General features: G+C 37.6%; 1 protein-coding gene across 4 annotated transcripts in view; it reads left to right on the plus strand.

The window, feature by feature from the left end:
• Positions 1-3,239: 3,239 nt before the first annotated feature.
• XIRP2 (xin actin binding repeat containing 2) overlaps positions 3,240-13,485 on the plus strand; it is a 75,317-nt gene continuing 65,071 nt past the window's right edge. For 3 of the 4 annotated variants that reach the window (XM_081261260.1, XM_081261261.1, XM_081261262.1), the window contains exon 1: positions 3,240-3,406. The gene's annotated coding sequence lies outside the window, so the exon portion shown is untranslated. The remainder of the gene's footprint in view (positions 3,407-13,485) is intronic. The other variant, XM_081261263.1, reaches the window with a different exon arrangement.

Consider the following 13,485-nt stretch of genomic DNA (forward strand, 5'->3'; position numbering starts at 1 on the left):
CTTCAGGGACCAGGCAGCTGTTGAAGATGGTTTCTGAATGACTTCACTTTTCATGTGAGGAATTTTTGTGACCTGTCCTCCTCATGCATACTTATTTGCTAAGCATCATAAAAATGTGGGCCATTCCACATTCTGTGCTTGGGCTCACAATTGCATCCTGCTATCCAGTGAAATTTTAGAACTTATTGAATATATTGGAGAGAAAAAAGAATCCAAGTTCCTTCTACTTTCCAATTTTATCACTTCAGACCCATGTAACCACCAAAAGTTCTAGTTTTTCTGTCCTCTCACAGCAAATCTCTCCCTGGGCCAAGCCCAGATCCCCAGCTTCTAATTGCAAACAAAATTGACAAATACTTCCTGGGTCATCCTCAAATCCTTAGCTAATATTCATAAGGCTCTTGTCTTTTTTGAAGTGTATGTATTCTCTCAGGTCCTTAGTTTGGCCTATTTCTGATACCTTTTCTATATTGTCTTCGTGAGAGATCCAGGGTTTCTAATTTTTCTCTGCGAGATCATCAGCCTGATACTAATTACTCCATACTTCAAGAAAATCTCATGTAGTTCTCAGGAGGGTACAGCACAGGCTTTCACATGTGGAGGTGATTCAAGGCACCATCAGATTGAAGCATGTCTATGATTTGAATTGAGAGCAAAGGTTTCCACCTCAGCGATAAGATATTTGATACATCATCTCCTTATGGATCTTTCTACCTGTGTACCTCCCTCTATGTATCATCCATCCAGCTGGCTTTCATAGTCATTTTATGGTACTGGATTAGATTATTATTAAATGAAAACTGAAATTCAGTGTCTAAAAACAGTGAAATAATGTGTGGTTTGGATCTAGTTAATAATATTGTCTTTGTGGCTGAGCTGAATAAACCAAATTATATGATAGCTAATTAAGTTCATAATTAATTTTTTTCTTGACCATAGAGTACTTTATATGCACTACTATAGGTACAACATTTGTTGCTCTTACTCCACTACCAATTATTTCATAATGTTACACCAAGGGTTTTTTACTGTAAAATATTTTTTTCTTTTATCAGTGTATAGTCATTGGGGTTTGGGGACTACTATAAACATGGAAAATGTATGAGGAAAACGTGAGAACATGATTTTTCATGTGTGTAAGTCTAAATCAAAGACATTTTCTTCCTGAAAAGTCAAAAAACAAAATTTGAAGAAAGATTACCAAAAGTGAAATTTAAGAAACAATTAAAAAACTAATCACTAACAGGGAAAGAGATATCAGAGAGTTTAAATAAGTAGGAAATATGAGGAAGCCAGAAGTCAGATCTTTGAGTAATTAACCAAATTCTGAGAGAGCAAAACTACCCTAAGTATCACTGCAACCATATGTAAATACAAAAATAAAATGGACCTTATTTATAAGATCAACCTCATAATCTAAACTACAAGGTTCCATTTCTTTGTGTTTGTAACAAAATAAAATAATAATAATTTACTAAGTAAATATTATATTGGCATAATTACTATCATAATAATTATTTTATGCCCACTATCTTATTTAATATGCAACCACCATTTAAAGTTGGTAGATAGTACTATTCAGTCAGAGATGACTAAAGCAGAGCTTCATCAGTATACAAAACATGCACGGATCACAGAGAACAGTTGGTGCCAAGGCTGCATTGAAACCCTATACTAATCAGCATTATCCAACAGGACTTCCTGCAATGGTCCTCTGTGTCTGCGCTGTCTTCTGCATACTTGAAATGTGGTTACTGAAACTGAGGGACTGTTTCATTTTATTTTAATCAATTAAAATTTAAACAGTCACATGTGCCTAATAGCTACCATGCTTGGCAGTATATCACTAAGTTGTTAGAGCTTGCCAGTTCCTGGCCCTAAAAAACCTTGTGGAATATTCAGGAAGATCATTGTAGAAATTTTTTCATAGTTAATAGAGTGGAATATCACTCTTTGATCTACTTTTTAATAGAAACCAAATTACATATGTAAAAATACATCTACTGATTGTTGTGTTTTATTTTGTTTTGTTTTTTGCAGAACTGGGAATTGAGCCCAGGGGTGCTCTACCACTGAGCTACATCCCAAGTCCTTTCTATTTATTCTCTATTTTGAGACAGGGTCTCCCTCCATTGCTGAAGTTGGTTTCAAACTTGCCTCATGCTTCAGCCTCCCAAGACCCTGTAGTACAGGCATGCACCAAAGCATGAGCTTATGCTGTTTTTTTTCTTAGTAAATAGTATGGTAAATACCTTACTTATAAGTATTTTGTATAAAATAAAGAGTGTATAAACACTATACTTCCCTTCCATTGAAAGACAGTTTCCTCTTTATCTGGGTTTGTTGGAAGCCCAGCTGTATACATACTGACCACCACATGAGGAAAATTATAGTAGAAGAAGTTTGAGGGAGCTGGTTGCTTTATATATACCTAGAAGGTGTTCGATGTTGGCTTGTGCAGCTGAGTGGCAATCCTAGCTGGGTTCCCCTCCCTTCTTCGGAGTCAGGATGGCAGAGTGCTGAGTAAGGAGGGTGGCAGCAAAGGGTATTTAATATGATTCTCTCAGGAGCATATGAGGTGACTGCTTTTTCCTGCCTGTTCTTCCTCATCTAGAATATTTTAAAGTTCATATTACTGAGCAGGAATCAGGATTTAAATTATTCTTTATTCTCCCCCAGAATGTCTTCTCACCCCTTTTCCTTGTCTTTTTTTTTTTAACCAAAAAAGCACTTTCTTTACTAAAACTAGTGTTTCACTTTATAAGTCTCAAAAAGCAAGCTAATGTTTTACATATTTAAGAACATTTCGTGAAATGAGAGCAATGTTTCCTCTTCCCAAGAACCCTTGTTAATTATTTCACCAGAATAAGTTGGAACTTTCTTCTACCTGCTTTATTTTCATCTTCTTTACTTTTAAATGATTAAAATTATTTATAATATGCAAGTAATCTAAGACCTTGACCCCTCTACTTCCTCTTCCATGCTGATCATTTTTTAGACTTCATTGGGAAGTTCTGAGCTGGCTGGTGGTCGTGGCTGGGAAAGGGATTTTGATTGACTGCACATGTGTTAGAGCCATGCATACATTACTAGGGACACTATGAGGCAGCCTGCCCTCAGAGACATACTTCTGAAAAGAGTGCTTGACTCAGGCCCCACCTATACAGAGCTCAGTTCCTAAAAATAGGTACTAAGTTGCATCCTTTAGACTCTCGGCTAAAATAAATTCAGCCGTCCTATCCACTTGCTTGATAGACCCTTCAGTGGAGCTGGTCTCCACTCTGCTGGTTGCCTTCAGGGGACTGGGAAATTTGCTGTACAGGAAACAAAGGAGGAAACTACTCAGTGAAGGACTAGAAAGACGACATTTCCTCGAAACTGAGGTTAAGTCCAACTGTCACAAAAGGTATGTGTAACAGAGTCATTGATACATGTGTGCTTCCAAGGTTGTAAAATGTTCTGGCTGGTTCCTGAAAATCCATGGAGACCATAGGTCAAGTTGTAATCAACACAAAAGAAAATTTGCAGCTGGATTTTGTTTTATGATAATATTTAGCATTGCTTTATATTTTTAAATTTAGGACTTCATATAATTATCTCTTTGCAAAAAAAAGCATTTTTATATTCAATATTGAAGAATAATAAGCCAATCTGAATAAACAACTATGAGCTAAAATTGTACCACGACTTACAGTTTAAAATGGGTAAAAAAAAAATGAGGCTGTCTTTTATGAGTGTGAATTGAATGAATACACTAAGAAATATAAACTGTATTTCTTGGAATTTGGTAAGAGAAAGGAAGAGTTTGAAATATTTTCAGCTGTTGTCATTTGCTTAGAGAAATGGAGGAAAATTATTCTTTCCCAGTCTTACTTTGATTTTGTAGTTCTTGCTACAGACATGGACTATCTCCTCTGGGAGTTTTACTGGAGTAAGGATTAAAGAATCAGGTTCTTACATGTTTTGCAGAATTAAGAAAAGCACTGCCAGTTGGATCTGCCAGCCCTAATTATAGTAACTACAAACTTAAATAGAGAAGACTGAGATTGTACTTTAAAGGTATCTTGCCCTATATACTATTTCAAATGGATTTTTTCTGTCTCCGATTGCCTGGGAACACCTTAATTTGGACCTGTTGTGCCTTAAGTGTTTAGATGTTAAGAGACAGAAGTGATTTGGGAGGGACATTATAACAGAATCACCTAAGACACCATCTCAAAGCAAGGACACTTTAAGATTACATAATGCTGGGTTTAAATTTAGCCAGCTGGTGCTGAACTGAAAGATATTTTATTTTTACCAGAGCTCTATTTGGTCACTGACGAGCTGTAGGTTGTTTGAATTATTTTAAAATTTTATGTACAAGGTGCCGAAGGACAAGTAAAATATTTACCTCAACTACATTCAGAGCCATGAATTTTAATATGAAAGAGCACCTGTTTAGAGTCAGAATGATATTACTAGTGCATGGCAAAAAAAAAAAAAAAAAAAAAAAAATGTCGGGGAGGAAGCAAGAAAGTCCTGAATTTTGCATTTGAGTGTTCTCCTGCTCCTCTGCCTAGTCTTTGAATATTTTTTTTTCCTTTTTTTTCTAATCAACACGTAAACTAGCCACTGGATCCATTTGTAAAAGTCAGTCAACATTTCAGATGTCTCCAAAATGGCAAAGTGCCGATAATATGGGGACAATGTAGTCTGGAGACCCAACGGACTGCTTCTGTTTCATCTATAGCTGGGAAACCTCAAAATACAGGTTTCCTCAGCACCTGAAAAATGACAGTAGGCATTCTTTAATGATCATGGAGAGCTTTACTTTAGAACATGTTCTGCTAAAACACCAGCTCAGGCCTCCTGTGTCCTGTGATTGGAATGCTTCCTTTCTTCAGGGCTGCTTATGGGCAAAACCCCACAAAGTTCATGGATAATTTATTTATTTACAGAGATAACTGCCCACTAATCAGTCTGCTCCTGCATTCTGCCACATTTGCCACATTCAAAAAACTTCAGGACATCAGTGCTCTTTTTACTTAACAGGAAAACACTACTTAGATGGCAGAATTTGGAGTCAAGAGTTTTCTGACAACTTCAGTTCTTTGAATTGATATTTCCTATCTGTCTCTCTCTCTCTCTCCCCCATTCCCCTCTCTTTCTCATACACACACTCTCAACTCTGGGTATTTAAAGAGATCATCCTGTAAGTCCTGATTGAAAACTAGGAGTCATGTCTAGATTCTATAATTTATAGAGCAGGGTAGACACTTAATAAGTGCCTGACAATGTAATTGCACAATTTTTGATAGAACAAACTGTGAGGGGACAGAACTTAATTGGCAGTAAGTTGTCCTTTTTATTTGCTTCCTATCCCCTCTTTTTAAAGTACTCGAGTTACACTTTGAAATTTAATTAAATTTGTAATTTGTTTTTTCCTATTTCTGAAGCACACACTTGTGCATTCAAATCACAGTTTCACTCCTTGCCGAGTGGCAGCTTCAGCCTTTTCTAATTCAGAAACGACGTTTTTAGAGCACAGCTCTATTCCACGTAGGTGCTCAGTCTTTAATAAGACCAGGTGGGATGTTGTACTCCATGTTTCCTGACACTACTTCTGACACCAGAGTTTGTGTCTTTGTCAACAACAAGCAATTCAATTCTCCAATACCAACAGGTGTCCTGCCATTCAATTCAGTTCTGACAATAACTCTCAAGACTCCTCAAGACCCCATGGGTTATAGTCTCTGTCACACAAAACTACTTAGACACCAGCCACAAATGGAGGACCAGTCCACCAACACTTCAGCCCAGATTACCACTGATTCAGGGGTTTCCATAACCCCCTCCTCCAGTTTGATAATTCAGTAGAATTGCTCACAGAACTCAGCAGGGTGCTGCTGGGTTACAAAGCATGCTATCCAGCAAAAGCAAACTAGAACAAATGCATGGGACAAAGCATGGGGAAGGGCAGAAGCAGAGCAACTGTGCCCGCTCTGACCCTCTGCGATGTGTTCATTATTAAACTACAGCTTTTGGGACCCAGGGACCTCTGAGATAAAGAAAGGGTCTATTGAGTTGCTCCAGGTGCTAGCTAGAAAAAAAAGGTCAGGTACTAAGATAAGTTCCTCTATTGCCAGCCTTAGGCTAAATATCAGCTGAAAAAAATGTCCTTTAAACCTAGAACATTTTTATATTGAAAATTTAGCAAAGGAGAAGTATACGTTGCTTACACTAAGCCTGAATTGACTATAGATAAAAGTAGAATGACATGAAGCAGAAAAATTTGGGGGATAGGAGAGCAGCTCATAAAAAGTGGTGGTCATTTCTGTATTACTTGGGACTGCAGGGCAGGTGGATGGTACCTAGGGAGTCAGCAGCCTGGGTTTTTGAGTCAAGATTTTAACGTGCATTCAGAAATGTGGAAAAGTCCTCTGTTGGTTGATTATATAGCTGTTAACTGATAACCTTTCCCTTTCTAGCCCATCTTTCATCTTGTGGCTCTTTTAATTTAGGAAACCTCAGAATTTTTCTCTCATCATCACCTATCCAGAAATTCACTGAACTCTGTCATTTAAGGTGTTTTAAGGAGGAACTCACCCTGTAATCCTTCTCCCCTTCTTAGGGGTGGGGAGTGAAGCTAAAGTTCTAATTCTCTCATCGCTTGACTGGATTTTCTGGCAACCAGCCCCTATTCTGAAGCTACCTCCCCACTGCTCGCCCCTACTTGCCATGAGTCACCCTGTTAATACAAGAAAAACTGTCACTCAGGAAACTGCAGGTGTCTGCACCAGGATCTGGGGACACAGACCAAATATTTGTTTTTTGGTTTTTTTTTTTTTTTTTAAAGAGAGAGTGAGAGAGAGAGAGAGAGAGAGAGAGAGAGAGAGAGAGAGAGAGAGAGAGAGAATGAGAATTTTTAATATTTATTTTTTAGTTCTTGGCGGACACAACATCTTTGTTGGTATGTGGTGCTGAGGATCAAACCCGGGCCGCACGCATGCCAGGAGAGCGCGCTACCGCTTGAGCCACATCCCCAGCCCCCAAATATTTGTTTTTTGATATACCACATATTTGCAATATGGTCTTCTTCTCTGAAACACTACCTATAAATCCCTGCTTCAAAATTCAGTACTATTTATTTTCCTAATCGTTGGAGTCCATCTTTGCAAATTTAATTAACCTGAACATCCTTCCATTTGTATAACACCATCAGTAAGAACATTTTAAAGAACATGCTATGACAATTAATCAAGGAAAAGAACAAAGATTTTCTTTTGTCAAAGCAAGATCAGCAAATTCAATCAATTGTTTGTCTTAGCTGCAATTCAAGAAATGACAGTAAGTCTATATTAAATGACTCTTTGGATTTTGTGGGCCTAAGTGATGGCATGAAAATAATCTGGCAGTGAACAGCATGGTACGTAATCCAAATTCTTGCTATAGTAGCTGTACTTCTTAAAATACTGCTAAGGATAAAAGGAACTTCTTATGTGGATAAGATGAAGAACCTCAATGACTGTGTGGCATATACCTCCTTTAAGTTCTACAGTAAGTAACAGACACCAGAACACCAACTAACTCATACCAAGTTTAAGCATAGAGAATAGAAACCATGTCTCTTGACTGACATTTCAGTTCTGGGAGTCTTTGTGCCATAACACCCTCTCCATGCCTAGGACCTGGAATCCATTTCCAGGTGTGTCTTAACAAAGCTTTATTTTTTCCAACCCCAGCCTTTTCTTGATTTTTATTTCACATTTCATGCTTCTTTTAAAATTAGGACAAACTATATGAAAGGGAACCTGATCCACATAGTCTTTTAAAATTCCAAAGGCAATGATGGGTTCATTTTTTAATTTCACTACACATCAGTGTTTGTCTTCTGTTAGATGAGATCTGCCCCTCAGCCCTAGTGTCTGGTCACTGGTCATTTGTCATTTTTCACTGCACTTTGTGGAAGATTTTCAAGTAGATATTTGCCTTCCAGTTTTTCTAGTTGTATACAGGATATTTCCTTGTTGCCTAGAAAACCAAATACTTTAACTATCTTTTATTGTACAAAAGAAAATAATTGCCAAATTACTGTAGGCATACATATGACTTAAAATAAGTGCAATGCTAAAATAGCTCATTTTGAGAAATTTCTCTTGGTCAAAGATCCAATGGCATCTTCCCTTCACTAAATCTGAATATATCAGCATGTGTATCTCTAAATGAGTTAACTGGTTACAAACATAGAAAAACTAAAAAAAATATTATTTTTAAATGTGCTCAAAAACAAACCACAATTTGACATTATAAATGGCTTCAAATCACATACTCAGTGTTTTTCATTAAGTTTGATAAATTGTGGACTGAACATAATGTTCAAATAATGATATTATTTTAATTTTAATTCATAGGAACTTAATTATATTGCAATAAATTGAGGATATACCTCACATTATAAAGCACTTGTGTTTTTGGAACTTGTGCTATGAACATTGAATTTTGAAAAGTGGATTCACATTTAAACCAGTTAATTACATTATAATTTCATGGGTAATTTATCAATACTTTGTTGTTGGTTTTTGTTTATTTTTAGTCAGTACTGTCATAATAAGAATTCAGATTTATGTTATCTAACTAGTAAGTCATTTAGATAAATAATTAGAAGTTTGTAAACAACTACAATAATTAAGTGCTCCAGGGAAAGAATGAAAAATCTTTTTGTAAAGCTAAGGATAATACATTGATTTATCTATGTTGTATGTTGGAATTTTTGAATGTCTAATTAAGGTATAGTATCAAGTTGGAATGTTCTGGGGAAAGAACAGAATAAAGTGAGTTTGTTGACATTATTCAAGGGTGTCGATTTCAACTACAAGCTTTATTTAAAATCCATTGCCTCTGCTTATTTTGTATCCATTTTCCTGGGCACTATATAGAACCAAAATCAGCTGTTTTGTTCTGGGATAAAGTCCAGCAGCGATCACCAATTGAACCATAGGGGACAGGGCAAGGGACTTATGGAGGAAAGCAACTGACATCAGTCAGCAACTTGATCACCTCCTTCTTTCCTCTGCACCATCCCAGGGTGCCAGAGTAGAAATGAGACTTCATTAGGGCTTGACTTCTGTAATAGGAAATATGCTACTCCTCTGGGCCCTAGGAGGACTCAGAAATATTTATTTTTAGGAACGGAACTGTACAAGTATGCTGTCAATCACTGACTCATTGAGAGTGGAAATACTTTCAAGATTCATCATCCCCTCATCATCCAGAGTTAGATAACACCCACATTTTTACCTCTGTAAAATTTCAGAGAGATGAAGTTTGGAAGACATGTGTCACATCCAACAGCCCAGTTGTGACAGGGTAGTAGAGGAGGTTGCAAAAGGCCAAAGAAAGTGTCTGGAAACAGCATGCAAGTGATGATTCACTGGGGAAAGCTTACAAGAGATCAGCCAGTGCTCCAAGAAGAGTGCAGTGGCAATAAGCTGAACAGGTAGCACCTCTGTCCCTCAAAGTGCTTTGCCAAGCATCTCTTCCTCTCCGTCATGACATTTTGTCCACTTGTGATGGGCTAAATAAGTGACACATAACCTTTCCACAGTGCCCTCAACTTTGCACCCTTCCAAACTCAGAGAGGCATTTTATGTTAGGCTGCAGGAGCAGTGACATCTCAGCAACAGCTTGCTTAGTTTGCTTACATGACCAACATCCCAAAGAGCAACTGTCCTTGTACATGCAAGAAAGAAGCTTTATACAGATACCACTGACCTGCCCTAGTTCCCAGTGTGCATGGAGGAAGCATACAAGCTAATGTGTATCTAGATTTTCTGGCCCTGGCCTGCTCTTATTGTTCTCTTAACTTGGCTACATTTTTGGAAACAGAAAGATGGCAATCAGGGACATGCTGTTTGACTGTGCCCACTTTCTTTAGGGATGATGGGTCACGTTGTTGTATCCAAGATATACCCTTTTATTTTTCAAAAGATCTAGTAGGCCTACTGCAGTTGTCAATTCAAAATTATTTCTTTATAATTACCAATACTGCATCCTCTAAATAGAAGCAACACATTAACTCAAAGCTTTAATTCTTACCTCTTTCACTTACCTCATCATTTCAACCCAACTGTGTACAGCTTCTAGACTATGTCATCACACACCATTTATTTCAGTCATGATCAATTGTTCTCACATATACACACAGATATGTATGTTTAAGTGTGCCTACATGTGCATGTTCATCGGCCTTCCTATAAAGCTTAGCATGACTGAAGCATTCATATCATTTCCTATTCTCAAGGTTCATTTGGATATTCAAAGAATGATGGTAGTCCTCAAATAACAGCCAATATCCACAGTATTAATCATAGTGACCCTGCTTTTATTCTTTCATGTTATTATGAATAGAAAACTTTACAAAAAAATTTGTAAATATTTGTATTGAGAAATTAAAAAGCTAAATATCAATAATATTAATAGTAAAAAGTTTCCTTTTTCTAGGGGTAGATGTCTAAAAGGAGTTCCAGGATTGAAGTCTAAAATTTTGTTACTGATGCCATCTTTACATTTGGAGAAATCCTGGAAATTTGAAAAATTTCATAAATGATGTACTGTGTTTCCCCTCTCCCTACCTTTCATTCTCTGTTCCCCTCTCTCCTTTCCTTTCTTTCTAAAATTTCCTTCGTTTTTATTTCATTTCTATGAAAGACCTCTGGAATATCTTCCCTGAGCCCAGAAATATAACCATGTTGAAATATATGAAGCTCTTTTAGTTTACCAGAATCACAAAAACATCATCTCCCAGGGCCAGAAGAGTTTCCAGATGGGCTCCACATACACTTCACTGGGAAGCCAGTGATGCTGTCAGGTTAACACTAATGGGTGGAACAGACTTTGGAACCAGCTGCCTGAGTCTGAATTCTGGCTCTTACACTTACCTACTTGTTGACCTTGGGAAAATGAAAAACTTTGCCTCATTTCCTCATGTGAAAATAGAAACACTGATAGTGTTTATCTCATAGGGTTGTTTTCATAGGATTAAATAAATTTGCATTTGTAAGGTGACTAAACTTTAGTACCTGGCACATAGTAAGTTCTATGTAATATTTTGTTTAATATCACTAATATTATGTAATTATTACATGAAGTTAAAGTGACCTGGTAATCATTATTAATGTATTGCCAGGCACAAGATAAGACTATAAAGTACGAAGTTACTCTGTATGCTGAACATTCAAAATACCAACACATGAAAAATTATGTAGGAAAAAAAATTGCAATTCTGATTTAACAGGTTGTTCTGTTGTTAAAGGCATCCTTACCTTTCATAGATTCCCTCTTCGCTCAGACTAAATTTCTGTCCTCTTTGGAGTAATAGAAAGCACTTTAAACATGTGAACTTTCAGTTCCTCTTGACATTGTCTGCATCACATTATCTCAAGAAACTGAATTCTTCAACCACCTCAACCCTAATGACTCTAGTCTCTTATCTTTGCTCACAGCCTCATTTTGGACCTTGTCCCTACTTTGACCTAGCTCTTGCCCTCTGATCACAGCTTTTCTTCTTAATATGTCTTCCATTCTTCCTTTCTAATGGAAAGTGTTCCTTTCCCTCAGTATTCTCTCTACATTCCCAGCATGGGCCTGCAGCCCCTTCCACCATTGTCTGCCTCATCTTGCTCTGTCTTGAATCTACTCATAGTGGCCCAGTGAACATGGAGCTGACTCTCACTAGGAGGCAGGCCCTGACTGATGAGGCTGGTGGACCAGACTTTATCATGAGGATCTAAAGTAGAAAAGGCAAAGAAGAATCCATAAGTTGAAGAGAAAGCAAATGATAATGAGCCATTGAGATGGTACAATGTTCCAGGTTCTGGGATGAAGATAAATGTAAATAAGAACGCAAAACACAAGATCCCAAGTAAGGGGACAAGGTACGCTGGAACCTGTAGTAGACTAAGGGCATCTCCCAAAGGAGGCCAAGATCCATTCAGATGTCTTGGAAATTTTTTACTTCAGATTTCAGGGGTGGTTTGGGGAGCTTAAAAGAACTGTGCTAGACCCCATGCCCACTCGGCCTGGGCTTGACTGTCAGCAACAGCAGCATCATTTCCATTGACCCCATCTCCATTGCCCTCACATTTTGGGCTAAATTCACCTCACTAAACACCAATTCAATCTTTTCCCATGCTATGCTATTGTTGTTCCATTCTCAGTTGCTGCTGCACATGTGTTGGAAAAGGTTCACAGGTTTGCACCTATGTGGGCACTCAGCACTCAGAGATCATTTTCTTCTCTTTTAAGTGACTCATATTGTAATATTCTCATTATTCCTGACAACTCCAGATGTTCTCTATTTTAATAGACAAATGAGAAATTTGAGAATGAAAAAATGTGTTTGCTGCCTATATTAAGAAAAACAATCCATGTTGAATTTTAAAAGTTCTCACACCATAAGATTAACACCAAGCTACCAGAAATATACACTGGGTGGATGAAACAGAGCCTATGGAGTACGTGCTATAAAATGAAAAGCAACACTGGGGATGCAGCCCCAGGGACTATTCATGGTTGGGTACCAGGAGATGTGTGTTTCAGAAGGCCAGTCACAATAGATGTGTGTTGTGTCTGGTCTCAGCCACTCACCAACTCCAAACTCAGGGTAAAGATATTGTAAGGATTCCTGCAGACAGTGCTGCAAAGCATCGCATTTTGAATTCCTCCCTCTGTGATGCCCTGTCTTCAGGTGAGGTTTATGACACTTTCTTGGGGCCCTTCACTGCTGGCAAATGGGACCTAGGGCTTTATACCACATCTGCACTCCTTGGCAGGCTTCCAACTCAAGAGTGCGTGGGGACACACTGAAAACCTATTGAGGTCTCACAAAACAAGAGGGACACTGCTTCTGATTGCATAATCTTCCAAAGAAAAATGTGTGTGTGTGTGTGTGTGTGTGTGTACTTCTTTGCATGTACTAGTGCTTATGTTTTCTGTGTGTATCAGAAAACTGGGCTGAGGAGGCAAGTGAAGTTCTTTTGCACTGAAATGTGATTAGGTCAAGAATGTATTTGAAATTTTTTACCTATAACACTTTTCTAATTGAATTCTGTAACTATGTAATAACAGGAGAATTTCTGGCAGGAATTAAACTTGGCAGAAAGCCTAAAGTTGACTGGTTCACTTTCCAAGCAAACATTTTTGCACAGTTCTAATTTTTACCTGCTCATGTGGTGTCCTGCAGATCATTTTGGGTGATGAGCTGGTTTTCATTGTGGGAAACTCACAGGTTCACAGTCAAGGCATTTATTTTTGCTGTCTCCTGGAAGCTCTAATTCCAACTTTCAAATAGCTTCTCTGTGTTACTTAATAAATTCTGTTGCAGAATTTAAAATTTGTTCTCTACTCTTTACCAAAAAAAAAAAGACTAGAAGAGAGAAGTTAAGAAAATATGTCAACGGGAACCATTAAAATATGGATTTTGGATTTTCCAATATTATTTGAAAA

This window comes from Spermophilus citellus, assembly GCF_964194105.1.
Source record: "Spermophilus citellus genome assembly, chromosome: 11".
Lineage (NCBI taxonomy): Eukaryota > Metazoa > Chordata > Mammalia > Rodentia > Sciuridae > Spermophilus > Spermophilus citellus.